The sequence below is a fragment of the Triturus cristatus genome, chromosome 7 (assembly GCF_964204655.1).
Source record: "Triturus cristatus chromosome 7, aTriCri1.1, whole genome shotgun sequence".
NCBI classification, from domain to species: Eukaryota; Metazoa; Chordata; class Amphibia; order Caudata; family Salamandridae; genus Triturus; species Triturus cristatus.
The window spans coordinates 282646974-282674557 of record NC_140590.1 but is presented as its reverse complement, the minus strand read 5'-3'; positions in this window follow the sequence as shown (position 1 = coordinate 282674557).

Genomic DNA, 27584 nt, shown 5'->3' with positions numbered 1-27584 from the left:
CTTCAGACTACACTTCCAAAAAAGAAGAAAAGCCTAAATCAAAACCTCAATTTAAAAAGAAGAAAGTAGCAGGTCTTAAGATCAGACATGCCCAGAATTCTGAGGACTCAACTTCTGAACGGGGAATGGGCTCTGATGATGTTAGACAGTGCAGCAGAAGTATCAATAGCTCGCCAGAACCTGATGGAATTTCTGGTGATAGCGGAGCTGAGTGAACGGTGGAAACGCCTTATACTAGGGTAAGTGTCCCACATAGGTTGTATGAACTAACAATCCAAATGGAGGGGGACAAGCCCAGAAAAATTAGAGGGCTCTTTTGGGAGAACCTGACTTTTGGCTATGACATTCTTTTAGCTGAAATAGATTGGCCTCCCGCTATTGTTATGGATTGCCCAAAGGAAGAAAGGGTCATTTTTCCAGCTTGTTCAGACCTTGTTTCTAACCACTTAAAACACACATACGCGCAGAAGTGGGTGGTAGCCCTTGCCCCTGCATTATATCGCAACCATGTAGGGTGGGATGAGGATTCAACTCACCATGTGATACTATTAAAATCTACTCCGACTTCACAGAGGCAGTATCCAATTAAGCAAGAAGCTAAAAAACAGGTCAGGGAGATCTTAGATCACCTTGAATAACAGGGGTGATTGAAACTTGCACCTCTTCAATGAATATTCCTTTGTTTCCTTTAATGAAACCTGACAACTCTTATCATCTAATTTTAGTTTACAGACATCTAAACTCATGCACAAAAACATTTGCAGTACAAAACGCACATAGTGCTGCATTGATGAACAACATTGTGCGGAAAAAATACAAAACAACATTAGATATCTCAAATGGATTCTTCTGCCAGAATATAGCGCCTGAGAGCAGATTTTTGACATCATTCTCGGCGTTAGGGTCTCAGAGTCAATTTTGTCGACTCCCCCAGGGGTATAAGAACAGCCCGGGGTTGTTCTCAGCTAGAGTAACTGAGTTGCTTCAGAATCTGGATGAAGAGACATTGTCCTATGTAGATTATATTTATCTGACGGATGATGACCTGGAGGAATACTTGACCAGGGTGAGCACCATCATTTTGGGATTCACCTCTGAAGGCTACAAATTCAATTTCAAAAAGTCAAAAATAGCCCACCTCAATGGCCTATTTTTGAGATAGGAGCTTTCGAGTGAAGGAAAAAGCCTTTTTAGAAAAGTGTGCGCTGCTCCAACCTCCAAAATCATTGAAAAATGTACAATCCATACTGGGATTCCTGAACTTTGGTAGAACATACATTTTGGATTACGCAGAAAGGGTTAAACCTTTCTACGACCTCATAAGACCTGATTTTTCAGTTAGGCAATTGACACAGGGACACAGACACCCATCGTTTCCTACAAGCTGACATGATAGCGTCTAAACACTTATAGACACGCGTAAATGTCAGCAACAGCGTAATCCGTATAGTTGCGGGTCAATCTGGGTACACATAAAACATAAAATGAAGGCGAAACAGTACCCATAGCATACAAATCACACTTATATACGAACGCTGAGATGCATTTTGCAAGCACAGAAAAAATTCTGATAGCAGTACAGACTGCTTTAGTGAGAGAAAGAGCACTGGCTGAGGGGCAGCGAATAATTGTACCGGCCTTGGATGTGCGATTTCTTTTTTACTGTGTACAGCCATATAAATTAATATCTTCACTACTGGGGTCCAAATGGGTTAAAGGTCTCAAAAGGTGGCACAATTAAGCACAAAATGCTATGGGAACAGGTAGCTGAGTTGAAAAACAAACTACCAAGAGCTCACGTGATACACATACTGAGTCATCAACGTGATGACGTTCACGTTGAAGGAAATTCATTGGCTGATGAAGCTGCGTAAGGGGCTGTACGTACGGCTTCCGTAGCTGCAATCACTTGTTCAAAAACAAGAATAGACGGACAGATAATGGTAGCTGTCATTTCTTCACGCAAAGAGAATAGGGCCTTGCCGAAAGGTTTTCCACTCAAGTACTCCTACAAGTTAGATGCAAACAACATTCCATTTGCTCAGATTCCCGGAGTAGGGGATAGAGTAATACCAACCATGGATCGCAAATTAGGCTTAATATTAACTGCACACGAGGGTCTGGGTTCTGCAAACACAGGGGTTACAGCGACAGTTTCTTTACTAAAACAACGCTATTGGTGGCCAGGGCTAACAAAACAGACTAAAGACTATGTCTTAAAATGCGACATCTGTCAACAGATGTAGGGCTCCACCATAACACGTCCAGCGCAGACACCATTGCTAATATCAGACAGATCACTTGCCTGTGTCTATTTAGACCACTGCAGCCCCTTACAAACTGATGGGGCTTTCAGGTACATCATGGTTGTAGTAGATTCTTGCTCGAGATTCCTATGGGTATGGCCTCGGTGCTCGGCTGACGCTCGAACTGTTACCAAAGATTTACGAGTCTTGATAGGGACATACGCAGTTGGCACATTACATTCTGACCATGGCCCCGCGTTTAGCTCTAGGGCTTACAAGGAAGCCATGGGAAGTTTGAGTGTTGCACTGCGGTACTCCTCTCCGTACCATCTCGAGGGAAATTCAGTTGTGGAGAGGAAAAACTAGGACTTAATGCAATCATTAACAGCTAGAGTATTAGGCACGGGTGGCAGTTGGGTCAATCATTTATATGGGGTACAGCGGGACTTGAATAATATCCAAAGAAGTTCTCTAAGGGTGGTCCCTCCTTTTGAGGTCCTTTTTGGGACAAGAATGTGGGTATCTGATCTCGATTGTGAAGGCACAATGGTGGATGAAAAACCTTCTGACATCAATAAACGTTTGGATGTTTTACAGGATCTGAACGAATCCAGGGCACTACAGAGTAATGTGCAGGTAAAGCGGACCGCCACTGGGGAAGTCAAGTCAGTCACGGCAAGACCTATCTGGATTCTTAAAGTCAGGGATCTGGTCAGGGAAAAAATAGTGGACAAAAAAGAATTTGGGCCATGATACAGAAAGCCTGTACCTGTGCTGGCAGTCAAAGGAACAAGAACTGTACTTCTGCCACCTCTTGCTGTAAAGTAGAAGAAAAGATTTGGCTCCATTGATCTGATAAAACTACACTATGAGGCCGATACTGAATAGTAGGCCTTGTGGGATCCTGGATAACCGACGCCCTCATCTCGCTACCATACATAAAGTTCAAACAGAAAGGCTCATCACTAGGGGTGGGCGGAATTTGCTAAATTGACTTTCGCAAATTATTGCGAAATTGCTCAAAATCTCCGCGAGCATGCAGAACTTTCGCAAAGATGCGGAGATTGCTTTTCCTGCCCGTTCGCGATGTGTTTTTGAGTGCTCGCGGGGAAATATATCTCAAACCTGCCCATGCAGTCGCTAATGAGTGCGGCCATCTTGCTCGCGATGCTTATTTCCTTTTCCGGGTCGAATGACGTGTTCGCGATCGCAAACTCTCGTGGGATAGTGCGACCTGCTACGAACACTCCAACATCTCGTGGCACACGTGAACGGATAGGGAAACTCGTCGGCGAACGCAGGGACCCGGTAAGTCACAACCGCACGTGCGAGAGCAAATTTTTAAAGCGCAAACAAGAAAAATACTTCCGTTTCGTGGCAGATTGAGAACGTTTTTACATTTTCGCGCACTGCGCGGAACGCGAAAATGTCAAAATATCGCAAATTCCGCGAGCGGAACGAAATTTACACCCAGGCCTACTCATCACGTTTGAAGAGTCACCTATACAGAATGATGGACTATGCAACAATGCCATGGAACTCGTTCCTCTTGAAACTGACATCCAAAATCAAAATGAAAGACAAATTTCAATTCGACCTAACACTGATGTCTGCATAAATATGCCTCAACAAGAGCCATCTACAAGTTCAACAAAACCCTGCTGAGCTGCCTAAAATAGATCGAATTGCATTATGCAATTTCATCTACTTTGATATCTTTTCGTTGGATCCAAGTGAACCTGAAACAATGCCAGCCCCTAACAACAAACCAAAGATTCCTTCATTTTTCTTAAAAAAACATACTTAGTGTCACCTTGGCTAGAACTTTGGATTATCACTGGTATACTGTTCTTTCTTTTCTGGATAGGCTTAGTAACTGTTTTCTACTTACTTATTACCGGAACTTATCTGCACCAAAGCTCGACAGCATCAAAAGTGAACTTGATTCTGAAACCTCATTTTCCGATGATTGGGATTTTGAAACTGTAAATAATATGTTGTCCGATTTAGAACAATCTGCCGCATTTTCTCATAATTAAATGTTAGAAGACACATCAGATTTTTAACAACATGTATTGTTATCAACATTATGGTCATCATTTTCTACACAAATCCAGTAACCCCAGGAATGTTTTTACATATCACCAATGGGAACATTGCCCTACACCACCAAAAAGTAGTTTGAAAACGTTTGCACAAAAATGTTCACATTTTTCAGGGTTTAACATTTCAGACCTGACCTCATATTACCATAGGATTGCACCGACACAGAAAAATATGCTGACTAACACCAAAAAGATTTACTCTGCTTCCTTCATTGCCCAACTGTCTGAACAGGGCTTTGACTTATGGAAAGACACTACACACTTAAAAATCAGTCTGGGGTTTTAGGGACTGGCAAGTCCAGGGAACAGAAGCACTATTTAGAGGATGCCTCATTCCTCAGCAGATGATATTTCTAAATGATACTGTGTAACAGACTTCCTGTCTTGGAATAGCCAAGAATAAGGATTTGAACTCACCTCGGATTCCAACACCATCACATACGAAGAGTTACTTTACATCACGAGAAGGGATTATTTTAGAAGACATTATACCTTAGATCAGACGCCAATTGGAAGGAATGGTTGGTTTGGCCCCCAGACACAAATAGATGTCAGCAAAGATTCAGGGGTTCAACCGAAGGGTTCAGCATCCATAGGCCAGACCCATGCTATGTACAAAGAGAACATCCATGGGTGGTGACATCATACAGTATTGGGAAGTTAGGCCTCGATTGGCTAAAAACCTAAACACTATAACAGGTGAAACAACACTTATCCTTACTTACAGAGGATGTGGACCTATGGGATTTTCTACTGGGTCCCAGAAAGCCACGTCAAAAACGTTCCATCATCATCATCATAGTCTTTCTTCGAATTAGGATAATTCATACAAGACACAAACAAAAACACACAGTTATCAAATGACGCAGTCACTAGGTAATATAAAATCTAAAATCTTTCCAATAAATAGATAAAAGTTTTAAGTAAGAGAAATATTAAACATTGAAGCAGACAAGATGATATACATTATGCATCAGTAAAAAAACAATGATAAAAATAGAGTTAATAGACAAATAATGGTGGTATTTGAGGCCCTACCTATGTGCCTTTTCACCGCACCGGAGGGCTTTTAGTCTGAGAGACCATGCCCACCCCAAGTATTTGGCTAGGACTATTGAGTGGAATGGTAAAGTGCTTGTAAGTAAGATTCTGATGGCTACGGCAGATCTCCTTGTGCCCAAACGTTTCTATTATGGTGTCTATAATGAAATTTGGAAAATCTTCCAACAAGAAGCAGCGGAAAAACTATGAAAAATAGATAGGATCAATTTAGAAAAGGCGTTAGCCGTAGTTGACAATGGCATGACTTCGTTAACCTCCAGGATTTATTCACTGGGCAACATTGTATCTCCTGCTATTGATGTACTAGAACAAGATTTGTCCATACTACAGCACGGGGAATCACAATGACGTTCTATTATGTTATTGAGCAGGACGCTGCAATCATTGCGTGCAGGTTATATGCCTTGGTGTTTTATCAACAGTACGTCACTATATTCTGCATACAGTCTAACAGAAAAACAGATGAAAATGGCACAGAGGGGAGCACAATATACAATGCTGCATATTGAAAAACTAGAAAACTACATTTTACTGTGGCAGAATCACAGTCCACAGAATTGTTGATCCATGGCCATATAACATTACCAGTCACAACTTTCTAGTTTCAGTATTGCCTAGAACAACAACAGGCAGGCAAATATGAAGAAATGGGTAAGGAATTCATCAAGGAAACGTGGGAATTACCGTACAGATTTCGATGCAGATGTGGGGATCTGGAAGTATTTCTAAGCGGTACAAACTGTGAGAACGCTTTAAGTGGATCTCTCATATGCCAGGAATTAGTAGTTCAGTAGCGGACCACTCCTGTCACTTGAGGGGTACCACGGCAGCCGTGATTACCCCGGTATTCAAGCTACTTTCAAATGGAAGTTACTTGATGTTGAACGATCAAGGTTGTTGTGGGATGCTTCTGGGCATCGCATATCTCGTCACCGTGAGCTCCAGGGTTACTTGCTGAATGCAAGTATTGTTGCCACCGACACACACAGTCAGGGAGGCGCCATTATGGCCTTCGTTGAACGTTTCTTTTATATGGTTTGATACTCTGAGCAGAATGAAAGCCATGCTTCTACAGAAACCTGTGCCCTTAATCTCTGCCCGGGAGACTTTTGATCTCCAGATAGCAAGGTCCTCAGCTGAGATACACGCACTAATACGTACAAACTGCCTCTTCCATTTCACAGAAATGGTAAATCGTATCTTTAACATGTCTGATACGACGGGTATAGACTACCATTGGTTCGGGACTGTTAAGCACCTTTCAGATGGTCCTCAGAGTTATACCAAACTTTATACACTCCGTATTCTGAAGCATTTTTGGAGGACTTCCGCTAATCCTGTTTCTAATAGCAGGTATCCTGATTCTAGTTTTTCTGCTATGCAATGGACACCAAGGAGATGGAAAAAGTGCTCCTGGAGCGTAAATACCGTGATCGCATGGTACAACATCTGGGCACACCACGCCTACGGGAACTAAGCGCCTCTTGGTGCCTGTCATTTAGACCAGTCTGGATGAACTTCATCCTACCTGTTCTCCGATGCCTGTTCTGCGGAGAAGAATGCGTGTTGGATCTCTGTCTGACACTTCCATCAGTTGCACAACCGAACGTTGATGCTTTACTGGACCCAATAACGGCCCATGTTCTGCAGTGTCCCCAGCGTAGTCCTATGTTGATGGCGGCATTCTTAGAGCCTCCACAAGAATTCTCTGCTCCTGTTGGAATGGATACCGGCTTCTCCACTGACACCCAGGCCTTGGATGGTGCACAGTCTGCCCCAGCATCGGCTGCAGGCAGTACGGAAGATCATCTGTGCTCAATTGATGTGATCTGTGAGGTGTTACAAGGGTCGTCGTCTACGATGGCAGGCAACAGCGATGTTGCGTTTACCAGCCAGGACACAAAACATTTGGCTAATCGAGTGGTGAGAAAAATTCGGCTTTTTTTAAACAAAACTCAAAATTGGAACTCCAAGACAATTGACACTTTTTATGTCCTGCATGGCTTTCCACTGCTTGTAGCGGTTCGAAGTATATATACGGACACATTAGAGCTATTGCTTGAGTGACAATTTAAAGAATTTTTAAACATTTTTAGTAGAACTATTGTTTTACGGTACTTGTTTGCATACCAGTGTCAATACAGCCTTATAGTACGTTAGAATTTCATTATGTTGTCCAGTCAGATGTGGAGTGGGTGTTATATTCCATATAGTTACCCCAATATAGGCTCAGGTAACGTCGTAACATTTCCCCTATACTCTCCCCTACATTACACACATAACGGTTCCTGGGGACTGACCTTTCACCTGGATACGACACTGCACACAGAACGCAGGATCTTCCCTGGTAAAAGCCTCATACATTATGCATGAGGATTCTTAGAAACTCAGCAGGACTACCATCTCCTGTATAATAACTATGTATAAAATTCATTCCCGACGTCATCTTAAGTCCGACAAGTGGCACAGCAAGGTAGAACCCCCCGGGAGACCTTTGGGTATACAAACATCACATCTTGCTGAGACAAGTGACGGAGATCAGGATTTCCCTGCTGACACACACTGACGCGAGAGGCTGAGGTTCCTGCATGCAGATACTCCAGCTCGCAGTGGTCTAAAATTCCTTGCGGGGTGTCCAACTAGAGACCAAGACGGGGTGCCAAAGTCTCTCACTTCAGGTAATGGGGTTGACTTCATTCTAGAGGAATTCTTGGCTTGACACCTACATACATGCTAGGTACACTTAGGTACATCTAGTTAGGGTAGCATCGTAGGAGTACACATTTTTATTGTCATGTATTTTATATACTTGCCTTTATTCATGGTTATAGCAAGATGGTAGAAATCTATCATACTTTTACTTTCTTAGTGCGTCTACTCATTTATAACTGTTACTGTCAAATGGTTGTTTCAGCACACCTATTTTACACCAGAATAGCGACTGTTCAATAAATGCTTATTGAAAAACGTCCATACTGTTTATTCTGTGTATCTCTTTGAGACTAAGTGAGCACAAGTGACTAAGCGAAAAGTAGTACACTGTTTCTAGTGGCACTGTGAACTAGCTAGTACACAGGCCAACATACCCGGTGGGAGTGTTTTGAACCAGTCTGACACCAATCCTACAGTGTATGTTGTCTAAACGCACAGATCCTATATAGGTTTTATAGGAACTACACAACAGTGTATCTGCCTGTATGGATGAATGAGTGGGTGAATCAGTGGCTGTATGGGGTACTAAGTGTGTGTGTCAGAAATTGTATGGGTGAGTGAGTGTCTGTATTGATGTGTCAGTGATTGAGTGCATGTGTCAGTATGGGTGAGTAACAGTATGTGAAAGACAGTATAGGTGCGTGATGGGGTATATGAGTGACTGCATGAGTTAGTCAATATGAAAGTGGCTATATAGATGAGTGCATGCTTCTGTCAGGGACTTTAGGTGAGTGAGTATGTGTTTCTATTTGTATGAGTAAGTAAGTGGGTGTGTATGTAACTGTTTGGGTGAGTACATACCTGTGTGATTGACTCTATGGGTGAGTGTGTAGGTGTGTGAGTAGGTCTATGGGTGACTCAGTGTGTGAGTTCCTGTATGGGTGTATGAGTGGATTTGTCAATGGCTGTATTAGTGAGTGAGTGGGGGTATGAGTGTCAGTATGGGTGAGCAAGTGGACGTTTGTGTAGATCTAGGAATCAGACAGTGGGTGTCTTAAGTATTGGTATCGGTCTGTGAATGGTTTGTAAATGGTTGTGTGCGAGTGGCAGTGGGTGTATAAAAGATTCAACAGTGATGTGAGTGGGTGCATCAGAGATGCTGTGGCTAATGTCATCACTGATGTCATGAGTGATGTCATTTGAGATGTCATCAGTGATGTTGACCATATCATGAGTGATGTTTTATGTGAGGTCATAAGCAGTGCATTGCAAGGGCGCAAGTTATAGTTAACTCAGCTAACTATAACGGCTGAATTTCTCTAGTTTTGTTTGAGTAAGATCTGACCCTAACTATAACGTCCCTGTAACCTTTTTTTTAGTGAATTTCTACGTTTAAAAAAAATTCTATTTGCCAACTATAACGCTCTTGTAAACTTTGTTCTTTTTAGTGAATTTCTAAGGTTTTTTTTTTTAAATGCTAATTCCTAACTATAACGTCCCTGTAAGCTTTGTTTTTTTAGTGAATTTCCAAGGTTTTTTAACTAGCAATCACGTTTGTAGAGTGGTGGAGAAAGAGGCTGGGTCTCGAACCAGCTCTCAGGAATCCCGCTGTGTAGGACTTACAGAAGGTACCAGGAGGGCTTCTTGGCCCCCAAGGTCCCTCAAGAGTAAAGTGGACTTAATCCCCCAACCAGTAGTGCACCAGGAGGCGTGTTTGCAGAGTGGTGGAGAAAGGGGGGCATGGCCCCCGAAGACCTCTTAGCAATCTCACTCTGTGGGACTTACTGGAGGTAACAGGAGGGCTAGTTGGCCCCTAAGGACGTCCTTGGGGGCCAACTATCCATCCTATTACCTTCAGTAAGTCCCACACAGTAGGATTGCTGAGTTCTGATAGCAGGCCACACCCCCTCTCTCCACCACTCTGCAAAGTGCCTCCTGGTATGCTCTTGGTTGGGAGATGAAGTCCCCTTCGCTGCTGGGGGTTCTTAGGGGCCAACTAGCCTACCTGTTACCTCCAGTAAGCCCCACACAGTGGAATTGCTGAGAGGTGGTTGCAGGCCATGCTTCCTTACTGTAGAGTAGTGGAGACAGGGGGCGGGCCTCTGTGAGTTTCCGGCTTTGTTTTTTTCTTCTTCATTTTAAGAATAGAGGCGGTGTGGCCCCCTTTCCCTTGACGCCTTTGGGCCCCTGATACCCTATCCCCCAGGGCCAGACCCTGTGAAAAAAAAATTAAAATGAAAAGGGAGTTGGGCCGTGCAGCCACCCCCCACCCAAGGCTGATTTTAGCCCCTGGGACACCATCCCCTGCGGAATGGCCATCTCCTTTAAGACCGTAGTGGGCCTCCCCCACGGTCCTAGCTTGCTCCCGCCTCCTGCAGGCGCTGGCATTGCTTTCTACCATCAGGGAGCTGCTAAGATGCAGCTCCCTAGGGGTAAAAAGCAAAGTGCTTCACTTTGCACAAGTGAGAGCAAAACGTGTTCAAAGTGGAGCACTTTGTTTGCTATGAGATGGTAGGAGCAGTGCGCCCGCCATCCCATAGCAAACTGCAGTGTTGGAGCCGGCCCTGGGGGAGTGGCGGTCCCCAGGGCCATTTACGGCTCTAGGAGGGGGCCGTGCGGCCCGTCTCCCATTTGGAAACTACCCCGAGGAGGTGGTGGTCCCCAGGGATGTGTGGGGGAGCTAGAGCCCCCCTATACATTATTTTTAAACATAGCCCACGGGAGGTAGCGGTTCCCAGAGCTGCATGGGGGAGCAGGAGCCCGCCAATTATTATTGTAAACATAGCCTTGGGGAGGTGGTGGTGCCCAGGGCTGTGGGGGGTTACGTGGCCCCCGCATTTCACATAAATTAGCCCTAGGGAGGTGGCGGTCCCTGGGGTTGCTTGGGAGGCTGGAGTCCCCCACACATTTTTGTAATTGTAGCCCCAGGGAGGTTGTGGTCCCCGGTGCTGCGGGGGGTACGTGGGCCCCAACATTAAAACAATTAGCCCCGGGAAGGTGGCGGTCGCCGGGGCCTAAAGGAAACAAAGCGTGGGAGCCTGTGCTTTTTCTTTTTCTGCCGAATTCGTGGATACCGCCAATTTTGTTTAAAAAAATGTTTTCTTTGGCCCTGGAGCTCCCTGTGGGACCCCCTGAACAGGCCTACAGGGTCAGGGTGTTTCTACCCTGCCCCTTTTCTTAGTTTTGTCTTGTGACTTGGTTCAACCGAGTCACAAGATGGCTTCTACATAAAAACACATATATTCCCATGCTATCTACTAGCAATACTAAACATTATAATACAACACTATTTTAAAGCCATACCTATTTGCATTCTCAATGCCTGTTCTTTTTTGCAAAGACTGTGCTCAGTCCACTCAGTTCTGTCATGTCAGCATAACAGAATTGTCTCAGTGATGGCCAGCCAATCAGAAAGTGGCATATTCACAAATCAGGAGCAGATTTTGCATAGCGGCAATGCACAAAGTAAGTAAGTATGCCCTAGTACAACAGGGTCACTTTATGAGTCACAAATGCTCCATAGAGTTGTGAATTCAAGGAGGATCTGCAAATTAACTGTCAAGATATCTCTAAGATGTGAACTCTTCTCCATATATTTCTAAAATGTAACCTCCTTATGCCCAACCCAGCATCTTTTTAAAAGCTAATTTCATTAGAAAATACAGATCATATTTACAGCAAAAGCACAGCCATTGAGGTAAGTTCTTCCTTCATGCTAAATTTGTTGCAATTCTGTTTAGTTGTTTTTTTCTTTGTAAAACAGCGAAGAATCCTATGGGAATTAAAATAAGAACTGAAACACTTGGACACCACTCTGCACGCTTGATTTATTTGCACAAAGCTTACCATGAAGAGCCCAAAAGTGGCTGTAGAACTTTTCCTGGGAAAGTTTCTTGCAGAATAATCAAAGACCTTCAAAGTTATTGAGAAAACAAAAGAAAAAAATGCTTTTCCTATAGAAACAAGGTCCTAACTATAACTACCTACTGGCGACCTCCAGTAGGTGTATATATATATAGATAGTTATAGTTAGGACCGTGTTTCCATAGGAAATCCGCAACATTCTATTTGGAATAACTTTGGCGCTGGTTGACGAATCCTCGCGAAATTTTCAAAATAGGTGGGGCGCTCTGCTCCGCTCCTACCCTGAAAGTCTCGGGGGGATTCGTCAAGCGGGGGCTGAGAAAAAAGGGGGGTCCCAAAACGCGTTTTCCCCATGCAATTTTCCATAGGGACCTTTAGTCCAAGGTACAGCCCGAACGGCTGAACAGAATTACTTGAAATTTGGCAGAGAGGTAGTCCTCAGCTCAGGGAAGTGCCTTTTGCAGGTCTGGTGTCAATCTGTTCAGTAGTTCCTGAGAAAATCACATATATATATATATATATATATATATATTCCATATGAAGCTGCCCTGAAATTGAGGCGCCACACATCAGCGATGAAACGACCTTTTTATTCAACAAGGTGGCAAGAACAACGGCATCTCCGAACAGTAAGTAATTTGAGTCCAGACGCGTTTCAGGCTATCTCAGCCCTTGGTCACTGGTGTTCAGGAGGCAAAGCTGTGCAATTTTCGCGCCATGTTGATAGCGCTTATCTAGTTGATTACCGTAGTGGGCGTGGCTGTTGGGCACTTTGGTTCTTGTAGTTTTTAGTCTCTAGTAGTTTGCCACTGTGTCTCCTTTAAATTAATACTTCCATTAGTAGGTTTACTGAAAAGAAAACCGCTGTGTTTCTGCCTGTATTTCCTTCTGAAAATGGTCTCGCTGTTCCTTTGCACGCCGCTTTTCTCTTGATTGGCGTAAGGAGCCGCACTTCAGCGGCGGGGTGCCTCGCGACCCGAGCCGGGCCGCATACATAATCCATATGAAGCTGCCCTGAAATTGAGGCGCCACACATCAGCGATGAAACGACCTTTTTATTCAACAAGGTGGCAAGAACAACGGCATCTCCGAACAGTAAGTAATTTGAGTCCAGACGCGTTTCAGGCTATCTCAGCCCTTGGTCACTGGTGTTCAGGAGGCAAAGCTGTGCAATTTTCGCGCCATGTTGATAGCGCTTATCTAGTTGATTGCCGTAGTGGGCGTCGCTGTTGGGCACTTTGGTTCTTGTAGTTTTTAGTCTCTAGTAGTTTGCCACTGTGTCTCCTTTAAATTAATACTTCCATTAGTAGGTTTACTGAAAAGAAAACCGCCGTGTTTCTGCCTGTATTTCCTTCTGAAAATGGTCTCGCTGTTCCTTTGCACGCCGCTTTTCTCTTGATTGGCGTAAGGAGCCGCACTTCAGCGGCGGGGTGCCTCGCGACCTGAGCTCCCCGCCGGGGGGGTTCGTCAAGCGGGGGCTGAGAAAAAAGGGGGGTCCCAAAACGCGTTTTCCCCATGCAATTTTCCATAGGGACCTTTAGTCCAAGGTACAGCCCGAACGGCTGAACAGAATTACTTGAAATTTGGCAGAGAGGTAGTCCTCAGGTCAGGGATGTGCCTTTTGCAGGTCTGGTGTCAATCTGTTCAGTAGTTCCTGAGAAAATCAAAAGTAAAATCATATATATATGTGGGCGGAGCCTAACCACACATCTCATCCTGAGATCTGATTGGCTGTCAGCACTTCATCCAAGAAGTGTTGGCAGCCATCTTGGGACCAATATACATGATAGCACCTCAAAAAGCATTGCAGTTAATAGAAGGTTTTAAGACTTTAGTTACATTATAAATCATTTGTTGATGGTACCATACTCATTTTAGGAATTGTGGTATGCTCTAAGGTGATTTCACCATGTGAAAAAGCCTTCTGCTGGGATATCATGATTGAGAGAAAAGTATTTTCTCATGCTTTTCCCACAGAGGTTTGGAAGGTGATCTATAAGCTAAACTGAGAGCTTATTTTCTGTAAATTCACATTATCTTTCTCAGTCATGTGAGAATGAAGTCTGACATTCTCAGTAAAACATGTACATCCAACAAGGGCAGAGACTGTCAGTTGATTCCTTTGTGTTCTACTGCAGCTTCCCAGAGTGTTCCAAAGAACAACTAGAGCGCTAACAGTCCTACTTATGATAAACGTATGGCATACCTGAAGCCATCTTGCTCGGATTAAAGTGGTAACTCTTAAAACATTTAATTTAAAAAGGAACAAAATGAGGGGGTTCATTTTTCCATAAAAAGTATGATTAGTGATGCAGAAAGAAAAGTAGGGCACATTTTGAGTGACTTCTCAAATCCTCTTCTATTTCATTAAAAAATTCTGACATGCAGACTGAAACATGCACTTTCAATACCAGCAGCAGTTTTCCCCGGTGAGCAGTAGCTTTACTACAGTGATCTAATGAGCAAGAGTGCTAACATTCTGAATTTATGGCAAATGTGTGACACATCTGAATGCCTTTGGAATCAAAGTAAAAAACTGAAAGTATTTCCTACTGAGGAGACTGCAGTAAATGAGGAAATTAGGAAACTTCATAACAAATAAGTCTGCCAAGATGGCCACCAGAGACAAAAGAGCCCAAATGTAGCCCAAATATCACCCAGATGTAGCCCAAGTATAGCCCAATGACAGAATGTCCCAGAGTGTTCTTAAAAACAACTAGAGCGCTTACTGTCTTCATTATGACAAAAGTATGGCACACCTGAAGCCATTTGATTGGAATAAACTGGTAACACTTAAAACATTTAATTTAAAGAGGAACACAATGAGGGGGTTCATTTTGCCATAGAAATTGTGATTAATGCTGAAGAAAGAAAAGGAGGGCACATTTTGAGTGACTTCTCAAATCCTCTTCTATTTCATTAAAAAATTCTGACATGCAGACTGAAACATGCACTTTTAATACCAGGAGCACACTTCCATGGTGAACAGTAGTTTTACTACAGTGATCTAATGAGCAACTAGAGTGCTAACATTCAGAATTTATGGCAAATGTGTGACATATCTGAATACCTTCATGATGGAATCAAAGTAAAAAACTGAAAGCATTTCCTACTGAGGAGACTGCAGTACATGAGGAAATTAGGAAACTTCATAACAAATAAATCTCCCAAGATGGCCACCGGAGACAAAAGCCCAAATATAGCCCAATGACAGAAATGTGCAAAACACTTATTATTTTGTGTTTTTGCAGTGTTATATAGTGCAGACTTGTCAGGTATTGGAGTGCTTTACATGAGCATTGGTTACATCACACAAGAACAAATTCATTTTGGTTGTAGACATGGGAAGACTAAGTGATTTGACCAGAATCGCAGAATGTCGAGCTGAAGCAGAAACTCCAACCTGGTTCCCCAGTTGCAAAGTCTGCAGTTCTGGAAGTAACACCACATCCTCTCCCCTAAGTGCAACATTTAATCAAGTGGTCAACTGGATAAAAAAACATAAAGGTAACAAATAATTTAAAAGTGCTTTCTCGCTATTTGAAAACTCAGAAAATATGTCCTTATTTTAGTCTTTTAGAGCACTAACCATAATTTTGATGCCAATAAGACCCTCTCATATATGTAATTTCTAAAGGAAATGCTCTAGGTATTACAGTTTTGATTACATCAAGATGACGTCAGGCGTTCCACACTTTTGTAATAAATATAGAATGTTAGCAATCTAGTTGTTCATTAGGATACTGTTGAGAGGCAGAGGCCAGGGGCACGGACTCTGAAAATTGAAGGCAGGTAGGAGGGTGCAAAGGCAACAATTTAACCACACTGAGCAGGCAGGAAGGGCCGTGGCAGCACAACAGACTATGGAGGGCAGTGGAAAGGGGGGCAGGTGCAACAAACCAACAATACAGGACTTGCAAGAGAGGCTGTGGCAATGTAATAGACCATTGTGGGCAGAAGGAAGAGGCAATGGTAGTACAACCATACATGCCAACAGACCCGATTCAGCCAGGAAACGTCCAATGTTTTTAAGCTCAAATGGGATTTATTTTGTCTGTCCCCTGTCTACAATCTCCTCTTTTTCAATGTAACTCAAAGGGGAAAATCAATACCCCAGTCTTTTATAAAATCTCCCTCTTACCAAGTTCAAAATGTTCGCAAGTATGGTACATTGGATCATGGAAGGAAATGGGGTAGGGACATGGACTTGGATAACAGAGGACAGGAGGGACATGGAGAGGTGCACCAAACTGACCCTGCAGGGCAGGCATCAGGGTTTGCAGCAGCACAATACACCACACAGGGCATGCGGGACGGGAGTGCAGCACAACAATCCATAGAAAGCAAGAGGGAGGGGACAGGACCATGCACATGGACAACAGAGAACAGAGGGGCAAGAGGCAGGACCATAATGGACAGACAGGAGAGAAAGCTGCAGCATAACAGACCATAAAGGGCAGGAGGGATGGATCTGGGGCATTACAATGGAACAGACAAGCCAGGAGGGAGGGAGTAGGGGTCTGCACATGTAAACAGAGGGCTGGGGGCAAGGGGGCAGGGCAGGAGCAGCAAGATAGCCATGGAGGTCAGGCAGGATGGGCACTAGAAGCAAGACACACCATGAAGAGCAACAGTGAGACTGTGATGGCATACACACAGACCATGGAGGGAAGGTGGGAGGGGTTCAGGGGCAGCTAACTGACCACACAGGGAAGGTGGGAGGGGCCATGGCAGCACAGAAGACCATGCATGGCAAGTGGGAGGGTTAGTGGTAGCACAATGGCTATGATGGGCAAGAAGGAGGGTGCAGGGGCATGCACAAAGGACGATGGAGGATAGAAGGGAGGGTCAGGACCTGTGCACAGACAAGAAAGTTCAGGGGAAGGGGCCTCACAAAAGACCGCACGGGGCAGGCAGGAGGAGCAGTTGCAGCACAACAGACCAGGGAGGGCAGAAGGGTGTGGCAGTACAATGGACCATGTAGGACAGGAGGAAGAGGATAGGGGCATGGCATGTGGACAGGCAGGGTGGAGGTGGCAGGGACAGGTTACAGTCATCTGACAATGCTAGGCAGGTGGGAGGGGGGTGGCAGCTCAACAGAACACTCAGAGTAGATAGGAGTGGCAGGTCCATGGAACATGGTGGGCAAAAAGGATGGAGCAGGGGCATACACAAAGACATCGGAGGGCAGGGGGAAGGAGAATAGGGGCAGCAAGCTAAGCACAGAGTTTAAGCAGGAGGTCAATGATGGGGCATAGAATTGGGCAATGGAGGGCAGGAGGAGTGGACTGGTACATCATACTAAATTGAGGGCAGTGGCAGCACATCAGACCATGCATGGCAGGAGGGAGGAGACTAGTCCATGGATTCACACAACAGAGGATAGGGAGGAGGGGGATGGGGCAGCAAGCTAACTGTTCAGAGAAGGCGGGTATTAGGAACTTTATTGTTTTTAAAACGTGTGTCTGTGCGAACTACTTAAAATATGAACAAGTATGCAGCATAATCTCACTTTTATTCAGGAAGAAGAGGACGTTTGTGACTGTGACGCCAGGCTCACTTGGCAGAAACACCCCCTGACCCTCCACCCCCTATCGCAAAATGTAATGCCCGTGAAAAGGGTAGGTGAACACAGTGTTATATAGAACATAGTCCTGAGAGCACGATTGAAAATGAAAACTAGATATAGTGTATTTGACAGATTCATTGGAGAGCGCGCGATAGCACAGGCACTAGCACGTGCTATGCGATATGCGCCTTGGAGTGTAATATGCACAGGGCAGTGTTGTGTAACCTAACTAGTCTCTAAAGTTGTAATATAAAATATGTGCTGGGGAGTGTAACGTTGCATATGCACTGTGACAAAGATATGGATCCCAGATTGTAATATGTATGGCAAAGCACTGTGCGTTATAACATAGGTGTTGTAATGAAGACACTCTGAAGCGTGTGAAGTTCAAGCGTCTTTATTCTGTCATCCACTCTCCGCTACTGACAGCCTGTTGAACATTCCAAGGTGAACTCTCAAGGACCCTCCCAAGAGGGAGGAAAGGTGGGGGAGGAAAGGAAGCTACCACTAGGAAAAGAAACTGGAAAACACGTCAGGGAAGGTAACAGGGGAAAAAGGAGAGAGATTACAACACATCTCCCTTCGTAGGGAAAGGAAACCAGGAGAAAAGGACGAAGTGAGCGGGTAACATGAACCTGTGAAGTAACAAAGCTTGTATGATAAGTAACATGGAAACCCCAGGGTCTGGAGGCGAACAAGTCAAAACGCAAAATGTACACCAGCCTACCTGCAGACACACAAAGAGAAGGGAATAACAGATCACCTCATGACAGGGAAAGAAAGGAAAGAAAGAGCGAACGAGGTGAGGCTGGAGACACTGGACGACATCAAGCAGTGTAACTTCCGATCTCACGGATGAAAACAAAGTATGACAACGCAAGGAAAACTGAACAAGGAGGAAGCGGAGAAGAGGCAAAGATGTACAAACAGCAAACTAATGCTTCCCCCATTTTCAATAAACAGTCCCAATGCAATGTGAGATTGACATGCGTTCTACAAAATCCAACTTGCAACCTGTAAGAAAACAACATCAGTAATGTGGACTCAAACACCTGACCCTCCTCAACTCCTATGAACGAGGTGAGGAACACTTTGAATGGGACTATAAACCATAAGACGCCCTAAGAGGAAGCCCAAGGAAATGTACATGGTTTAAAGCTCATAAATTTGTGCCCAGTATGGGGTAGCAAGGTAATAGTGGATGGGAACGCACCCCTAACCCATGCCTTATTTTGGGGTTCCAACCGAGCTTTACCTATGACGGCATTAATGTGTAGGCAAAAAGGGGCATGAACCCATCCCCACCCTATGTAAGGGTATATTAAAGTGTACAGTGGTACACACGTAAAACAAGCAAAAACACATGGAGGTGTGTACCAAGAGTCCACAAGCGTACGGTGAACCCCAAAGTGTCCAGAGTGTGCAAGGGAGGTGGCCAAACCCATTGCCCTCCCTGTGTAGGGGAAAGCATATAAAGTGTAAATAAGCACACCTTAAGAAACCTGAATAGAGCCCCCATGAAAGAGTGCTACCAAGGATGGCAATAAGAATGACACCACCAGGAAAACTGGACATATAAGAAAACGGAGAAGAGGCAAAGTAGATACATACAGTATAACTATTACTTCCCCCCCCCATTTTCAATAAACAATAACAATACGATGTAAGAGTAACATTGCGTTCTACAAAACAGCAAAATTACAGAATGTAAAAAGACAATTTCAGTCACTGGAACTAAAACCATGACTGTAAATGTGATATGGGACTGTGACCCATGCACCGGTTCCCTGTGTAAGGGTGACAACCGTAAATGGCCCGAGTAGGCACGTGAAAGAATAGAAAAGGGGCAGGGACCTATTGCCCTCCCTGTTAAGGGACAAACCGTAAAGTACCTATGTAGGCAAAATTATGTAGGGAAATGGGGCTAGTACCCATTCCCCAGTAAAGGTATATGGCCAAATGGTGCTGGAACCCATTCCCAACCCTGTGTAGGGTAAAAATAATGTGAACCTGCAACTTGAACCATCCCAAATGTATGTGGGCAAATGGGGCAAAACCCACCCCTATGTAGGGAAAAATCTATAGACATATGTAAACATGTAGCTGGGACCATGAATGCCAAATGGCATGTACGTACCCACAGTACCTGAATGCAAGCTGATGCAATGATGTAAAGTGAGCAAAAGTTGCATGGATCAAAGACGTCCCATGTTTGTGAACGTAAATTGTAGAAGAACATATGTGAAAAAAAACATTCGATCACTTCTCAAAATGTCCCAATTAAATGTGCAAACGTCTTCATTGACCTGTGTCAGAATTAAAGTTCAAGGTGTGCGTGTCACCGTAGTACTGTGACCCCCACATTAGTTGAATGACTCAACCAGAATTGGAGAGATGAACAAACTGGCAATCCTTGAAAACACTGACTGAGAAAACCAGATGATGAGTTGAACATCGTGCACTGACAGCACAGAGAAGTGTCAAACGCCTCAAAACCCAAAAAGACTCACTTTATTACTAGTAGAGAAGTGGGAGAAGCAGCAACGAAAAGACACAGGATACATGTAGAAGATGAGTATACACGATGGGACGCTGAGAAGAGCGTTTACTGGATGGCAGGCTGACGGTCCGTGAAGCACGATGGATAGGCGTAAATTGACTTTAGCTCCGTAAAATAGCACCAAAGATTCCTTGAAGAAAACATGGCAGCACGTACAGGACGCACTGCAGGAAGGCCCACAGCGCGTTGAGGCAGGCAGATGTGAAGAAGCAGCAAAGGCAGAGATCCAAACCTGACGTCACAGAGGGAACTCTAAAAATATCTGTAGTGGTCCAGAAAGGAACAGTAACAACAAAGTGCACCTGTATTCTGAATTCTTTCTTTTAAAACAAGTCATTGTTAACCTTGAAAAATGCCAGAGTCCCGAAGGGAAAGCGAAATGAACTCACTGACCTCTAAAATTGATTACATGTGTTTCCTGTTGTAAAAGATGAAAATGGCACTTGACATTCCTATCGGTAGCATACTGTGTCCTCTAAAAGTGAATATATTATGTCTATATTCCTGCCGGTGAGGAGTACGTGCCTATTTAGAGAGAACGGAAGCTTCACCAATTTCCTCCGTAGAGACCTAGATTAACAGAGGACCTTGACCCTGCAGCAAACATTTGCCAGGATCATTGCGAGCTGTTAAAAATCACAGCGAGGCAAAATGGAGACACGTAAATAACGTGCTGCCGGGTGGCTCACAGCACAGAAAAGCACCAAAAAACGTCCAAGATACAGGAGAGAGATTACAACAATAGGCATGGAGGAAGGCACGTTAGATGGGGCAATATAACCCGTGCGAAGACAAGTGTGGCATGACATATTCACGGGGTGGTGTTACAGTGCACATGGGCTAGAGAGTGTCATAGCATATGCACTAGCTAGTGGAATACAACACAGAGGTGTGTGGCACTCAGCAGGCAATGGTGGGTGTAACACAGCATTGGGCTCTGCCAGGAGCGCGCTGTGACTCTCAAGTGATGTTCGTCTCGTTTCCAGAGAGTAAAATAAAAAGTATTACACATCCAGCAGTGGATGTGTGTTTTATTAACCGTGAGGGGGGTTTCTTGCATAGTTTTGGTCGAATTTTTGTCGAATCCCCTTTGAATGGCTTGGTGTGCATGTGAATTAAATGTGCCCGTCAATAGCTACCCATGTTTGTATAAATAAACGACGAGGGTGTCTACCGGGATTAGGCACGGTAGGGCATCAGACATGTCAGAGCTTCACTAGTGGTGTAAATACATTCCACGTGGATTCATTGTATGCATAGTCGCCTTTTAATGAATATCACGCAAATCGTCATGGCGATAGGTACGTACGGTTTGTCCAGCATGTCCTAGGTGTGTCTATAAATATATATTTTTTTAAAATAATAAAAAACAGTGGCCGGCCCTGGGGATTGGGGTCAAAAAAATATAATTATGAGACAGGCCCTGGGGGATGGGGTCATCAGGGCCAATAAATTAGAATAAGAAGGGGAACCACACAGCCCCCCTTCTTAAAAAATTAAAATAAATAAAAGACTGGCATCGTGCCGGAGGCCACGCCCCCTCCTTGCAGCACTCTGCAAACGCGCCCCCTGGCGAGTTGTAAGTTGGGGAATTAATTCCTCTTCAATACTGAGGGTCCCTGAGGGCCAACTAGCCCAACAGGCATCTCCAGTATGCACCAGGGAGCTGCGCTGCAGACAGGTGTTCTGAGGCCAAGCCCCTTTTTACACCTCTCTGCAACGCAGCTCTGTGGCGCTTACTGGAGGTACCTAGTGGTCTAGTTTGACCCTAGGGACCCTTAGGATTCAAGGGGACTTAATCTCTCAACTTAGAACAGCCACAGGGCGCGTTTACACAGTGGTGAAGGGAGGGGACGGGGCCTGAGGTGACATGTGCAAACACGCACTATGGCACGTTTTAAATTGGGGATATAATTTTCCTTCAATACTGAGGGCCCCTGGGGGCTAACTAGCCCACCAAGTGCTTCCAGTAAGCGCCACTGAGCTGCATTGCAGAGAGGTGGTCCAGGTCGCGCCACTTTTTACACCTCTCTACAATGCAGCTCTGTGGCACTTACTGGAGGTACCTAGTGGGCTAGTTGGACCCTAGGGACCCTCAGGATTCAAATGAACGTAATCTCCCAACTAAAAACGGACACAGGGCGTGTTTACACAGTGGTGAAGGGAGGGGACGGGGCCTGAGTTAACGTGTGCAAAAACGCCCTGTGGCCTGTTTTAAGAGGTAGTTTTAATCCCCTTGCCCTATTATATACTAGGGGCTTACAGAGGAGGTCATGCTAATCACAGGGGGACCCCAACGCATAATGTTCCCTAGTGTATGTAGGTGTTTTCACTGTATTCTAAGTGTCTTTTAACATAGCACTGGCTCTAGGACTGGTTAGTCAGACTCAGTTACCACCAGTATCCGTCTGAAAAAGTTGAGGGTACAGGATGATTTTGCAACAAGGCTTCTTTATGCTCTTCTTTTTGTTCTTTCTGCTCGTTATCCTTCTTCCTGCACTTTTCTTCGTCTTTGAGGACTTCTGTTGCTTCTTTCTGCACTTCTTTTTTTTCTTTCTGTGCATTTTTTCTTCTTTCTTCACATGTCCTATCTCTGTAGGCATAGTTAGAAATTAGCATTTAAAAAACCTTTGAAATTCACAGAAAAAACCATAGGTTTCAGGCACATTATAGTTAGGAATTAGCATTTAAAAAACCTCAGAAATTCACTGAAAAAAACATAGGTTTCAGGGGTGTTATAGTTAGCTGGACTTTTCACTTGTACAAAACCATTGAAATTCCCCCGTTATAGTTAGTTCAGCTAACTATAACTCGCGCGCCCGCAATGCACTGCTGATGACGTCACATATTACATCACTCATGACATGGTCAGTGACATCACTCATGACATCACTGATGACATCTCAAATGACATCACTGATGACATCACTGATGACATCATCCTTGTGATAGAGTGGCAGACCTCCTCTCACCCTAATATAACCTTTGATACACACATTCAAAAATAGAGACTAAACTTTTCAAAACAATGGACATACCAATACCAGTTACAACAACCTCTTCAGTAATTCTAAGATCCACATACACATCCACTCATTCACCAACAGTCCTATACAGTCACTCACACATGTATTCACTCATCATATGTACTCATACACCTATACATCCTGTTACACAATGCCACTCATCCATAGAGTTACTCACACACATAGTCACTCATGCTAATAAAGAATCAAACATACATGTATTTGCATATACAGTTATACACACACCACCACACTTACTTCTACGGAAACTTACACATACTTAGTCTTTTAAACAATCACTTATAGAAACACATACTTATTCATACAGGAACTCTTTCAATCTCTCACTCTCACATATACTCACTTATATACACCAATAGTCACATATACTAGTTTAAAACATATGTACTTACTCATAAAGACACTATTGAGACAGTCATTCACTCACTAACACACCCATACACATACTCATCCACCCATACAGTCCTGCACACATGCTGTCTTCAACACATACAAAGAGTGAATCACTCATTCATGCACCTATGCACTACGTAATACCCCCCACCGAACCATGCAGACACTCAGACTGATACTCAAAAAACCAACTAATAACCTATATAGACACTCATGTAGCTACTCACCAACCCATGCAGCCACTTATACACAAAATGAGAGACTGATACAGATATTTACATATTTAAACATTACTCACTAAGCCATGTATTCACTATGATACACTTAATCAGTCAGTTACACAATCAATTTTTCAAAAACAAATCATCCATTTAGACACTTATATACCCATTTATTCTTCCATCAACCTTGAGATATACATATATAAAACATATTTAATTTTCAGAAAAACACACATTCACTGGATGATGTCATCAGTGATGTCATTTGAGATGTCATCAGTGAAGTCATGAGTGATGTCACTGACCATGTCATGAGTGATGTAATATGTGACGTCATCAGCAGTGCATTGCGGGCGCGCGAGTTATAGTTAGCTGAACTAACTATAACGGGGGAATTTCATTGGTTTTGTACAAGTGAAAAGTCCAGCTAACTATAACACCCCTGAAACCTATGGTTTTTTCAGTGAATTTATATATATATATATATATATATATATATATATATATATATATATACACATATATATATTTATACATACATACATCATAGGTATCTTCATTGAAGTCATACACACCCTCCCTCCTCCCTGGCTGTCAGGCTGTATTGTTATCCTGTACTGCCTGTCAGAAAGAACTGACTCTCTTTTTTTATTGAGCAGAACTTGCAGGGAAGGCAATTCATAGTTACATATTACAAATAGAATTAAAAAAATCAATTATTTAAATGCAATTCAAAACAAATCAACTTTTGATATATCACATTGTTCAGCTGGTTAGACATAATACAAAAAAGTTTATGAACCAGAATTCTAACTAATCGATATTTCTTGTGTCATCCATTAACAATAAACTTAGGTTTCGTAGTCAACAAAATATTTCCAAATCGCAGAATTTTTTTTAATTGCCCCCACACGTTTAGCATAAGCTTCTTCAAACTTGTTAGTTAGTCTCATCTTATTAAGCAATTTCTCATAAAAAGGAGCTTCAAACAATTTCCAATTTTGTAGTATTAAAGAACGAGCCACCAACATTGATATAGCTAAAAAATACCCCTCAGATTTAGACAGCGTAACCCCCCGACTCGTTATACCAAAAAGGGCGGCCTCCGCTATTGGAGCGTACGGTTTCTGGATTGCCCGACTAAAATCCTCCCCAAAATTTTCCCAAAACAACCCTAATTTTGAAAAGGTAAAAAATATATGTCTCCACCCCCTTTCCATTGGGGTGAGACAACGGAAACACCTATTTTCCACCTCAGGATAAATTCTGTTTAAGGTCTTTGGAGTGTAATAGGCCATCCAATGAGACAGAAATGCCATTCTTTTAAAGTTGGCAGCTCTCAGGGCCCTATTTCCTGTAATAGATATAGTTTGCCATTCATGACTGGAAAAAGAGCATTGGGTTTCTAAAACAACTTTCTCCAGAAACGTTTCCACCAATGGAGATTTGTTTTGGGCTCGCAGCAGTTTCCTACCCCTCTAACATTTGCGGAGAATAAGTCGGTAGCTGCCTTGGAAGGGGGGCAACTTAGTAGTAAATTATATTTGTTTAAAAAATTGACTTTTTGTAAGTATTAAAAAAAAAGTGGCTTATACCGCTCGTAACACCTAGTCTGAACTTATTCCCAACTGATCACCCTTTCCCGAATAAAAAACGGACTCAGTACCCCCAAACCACACTCCTGCCAAATTCTAAAATGAGTGGAAAGGATATGGAGGCCCAGGTCTTTACACTCACTTAATTTTAGAGAGTGAAACCCAGAAAAACTGCTTTGTGTAAAAAAAACTGAAGTCTACTTGACAGATCCAGAAGTGTTGTGTACCTGGCTTTCTTGGGAAGTTTAGATCTTTTAAAGAAATGTGGGGATTTGAGTTCCCGCTTCTTGGATCATATTATTAATAAAAAAATTATCTAATCGTCCTGTATTAGACAAATAACAAGCTGCCAAATGCAAAAATGCTGACTCTTAATATGTTTGGATATGAGGTAATGCTAAACCACCTAAGTTTGTATCCAATTGTATAATACCGAGAGTTTTACTCTAGAAACCTTCTTATTCCAGATGAATGATCTTATCATAGAATCCAGCCCTTTAAAATAGCTAGCATTGATCTTAATAGTGATGTTAGAAAAAAGAAAAATTAAAAGAGGTAATATGGACATCTTAATAAGCGCCACTCTACCTATCAGGGTTAACGGAAGACTTGCCCATTTTTGCAGTAATTTCTGAATTCTAATACTAGTTGTCTCATAATTCAATTTGGCTAGCTGGCCATATTGACCTGTGACATAAATCCCAAGATAACGTATAGGATCAGTATTAAGAGCCTGCTGTTTCAAATTATCTGGTAAGAATTTGGCTCCAGTATTCAATATTATAATCTCTGTTTTAATTGGATTGATTCTGTATCCCCCAATTAGTTGAAATTGTCTAAATTCGGCCAAATCCGGTCCATGTTTGGCTTTTCCGGACTGAAATATAAAATGGCGTCGTCGGCAAAGAGCTTTAATTTTGCCATGCCTAAAATTGGGGCTTGAGTGTTCATTTTAGCTTGTTTTTTAATCGCTAGGGGATCTATAAAAAAGGTAAAGGGTGATAAGGGACAGCCTTGCCTGGTCCCCCGAGTAATATCCACTTACCCTATTTGATTACCATTAATGACTAGCTGAGCCTGAGCCCCCAATAGATATTTTGTAGCATGAAGATCACTTGAACCGGAACACCAAATCTTTCGAGCCCAAAAAATAAAGTATCTCAGTTGACAAGGTCGAAGGCTTTTTCCGTGTCAACCATCATAATGCAAGCTGGTGTTTTGTTAACATTAAAATAATCTAGTGCTTGAATCAAGTACCTAGTATTAGATGACATATTCCGTCGCGCGAAAAAACCTGTTTGGTCGACATTAATTACTTCCTTAGCCAAAGGGGTAAATCGCTGTGCCCATACCTTCATCAGGATCTTATAGTCAGCGTTTGAGAGACTAATCTGTCTGTATGAGTTCACATTATTAGATTCCTTACCCTTTTTTGTAAAACTAACCACGATCGCCCTCTTAAACTCCGAAGGAACAACACCTCTAGTTTATATATGGTTGAATAATTTTTTAAGAAAAGGTGTCAGCTCTATACCAAAAATTTTATAAAATTCAATGGGTAATCCATCTTCCCCACAGGCTTTTGCCTCAGCCATGGACTTTATGACTACCAAAATCTCTGATGATACTAATTTGTTTTGTTGCTGAACAGCTGAATTGATGGATACCCTGGGAAGTTCTACTTCTGCAAAATATTCATGAATCGCTTCCAGATTGATCATATATTTAGTGGTGAATAGTTGTTGATAATGTTCGACAAAGACCCGAGCAATATATGCTCTATCAGTTACTGCTCTACTAGACTTAGGGTCTATTACCACCAAAATACAAGCTATTTCCTGTTGTGCTTTAGTAAACCAAGCCAGCATTTTTCCCACCATTTGACTTTCTTCATAAACCTGTTGTAAATAGGTCAGAGAGCTATTAATTTCCTCAAGAATGAAATAATCTCTCAACATCTTCTTTGATTCTTCCCACTGGCCCCGTGATGGGGAATTTCGGAATCTAGAGGCGTTTTTGAGAGATAACTGGAGTTCTGCAATTTTTTCTAGAATTTTCTCACCTTTCCAGCAGTCACTGTAATCATTTGACCATGGGCCGCCGCTTTAAATCGACCCCAAACTGAAAAAATTTCAGCTAGTATCCATTCCTTAAATCTCTCGACCCACTCAGGATCTTGGAGAAGGAGGCGATCCATCTGCCACCTGGACCTCCTCCTCCTCCTCCTCACATCCCCAATTTCTAATTCGACTTGAACATAAGAATGATCA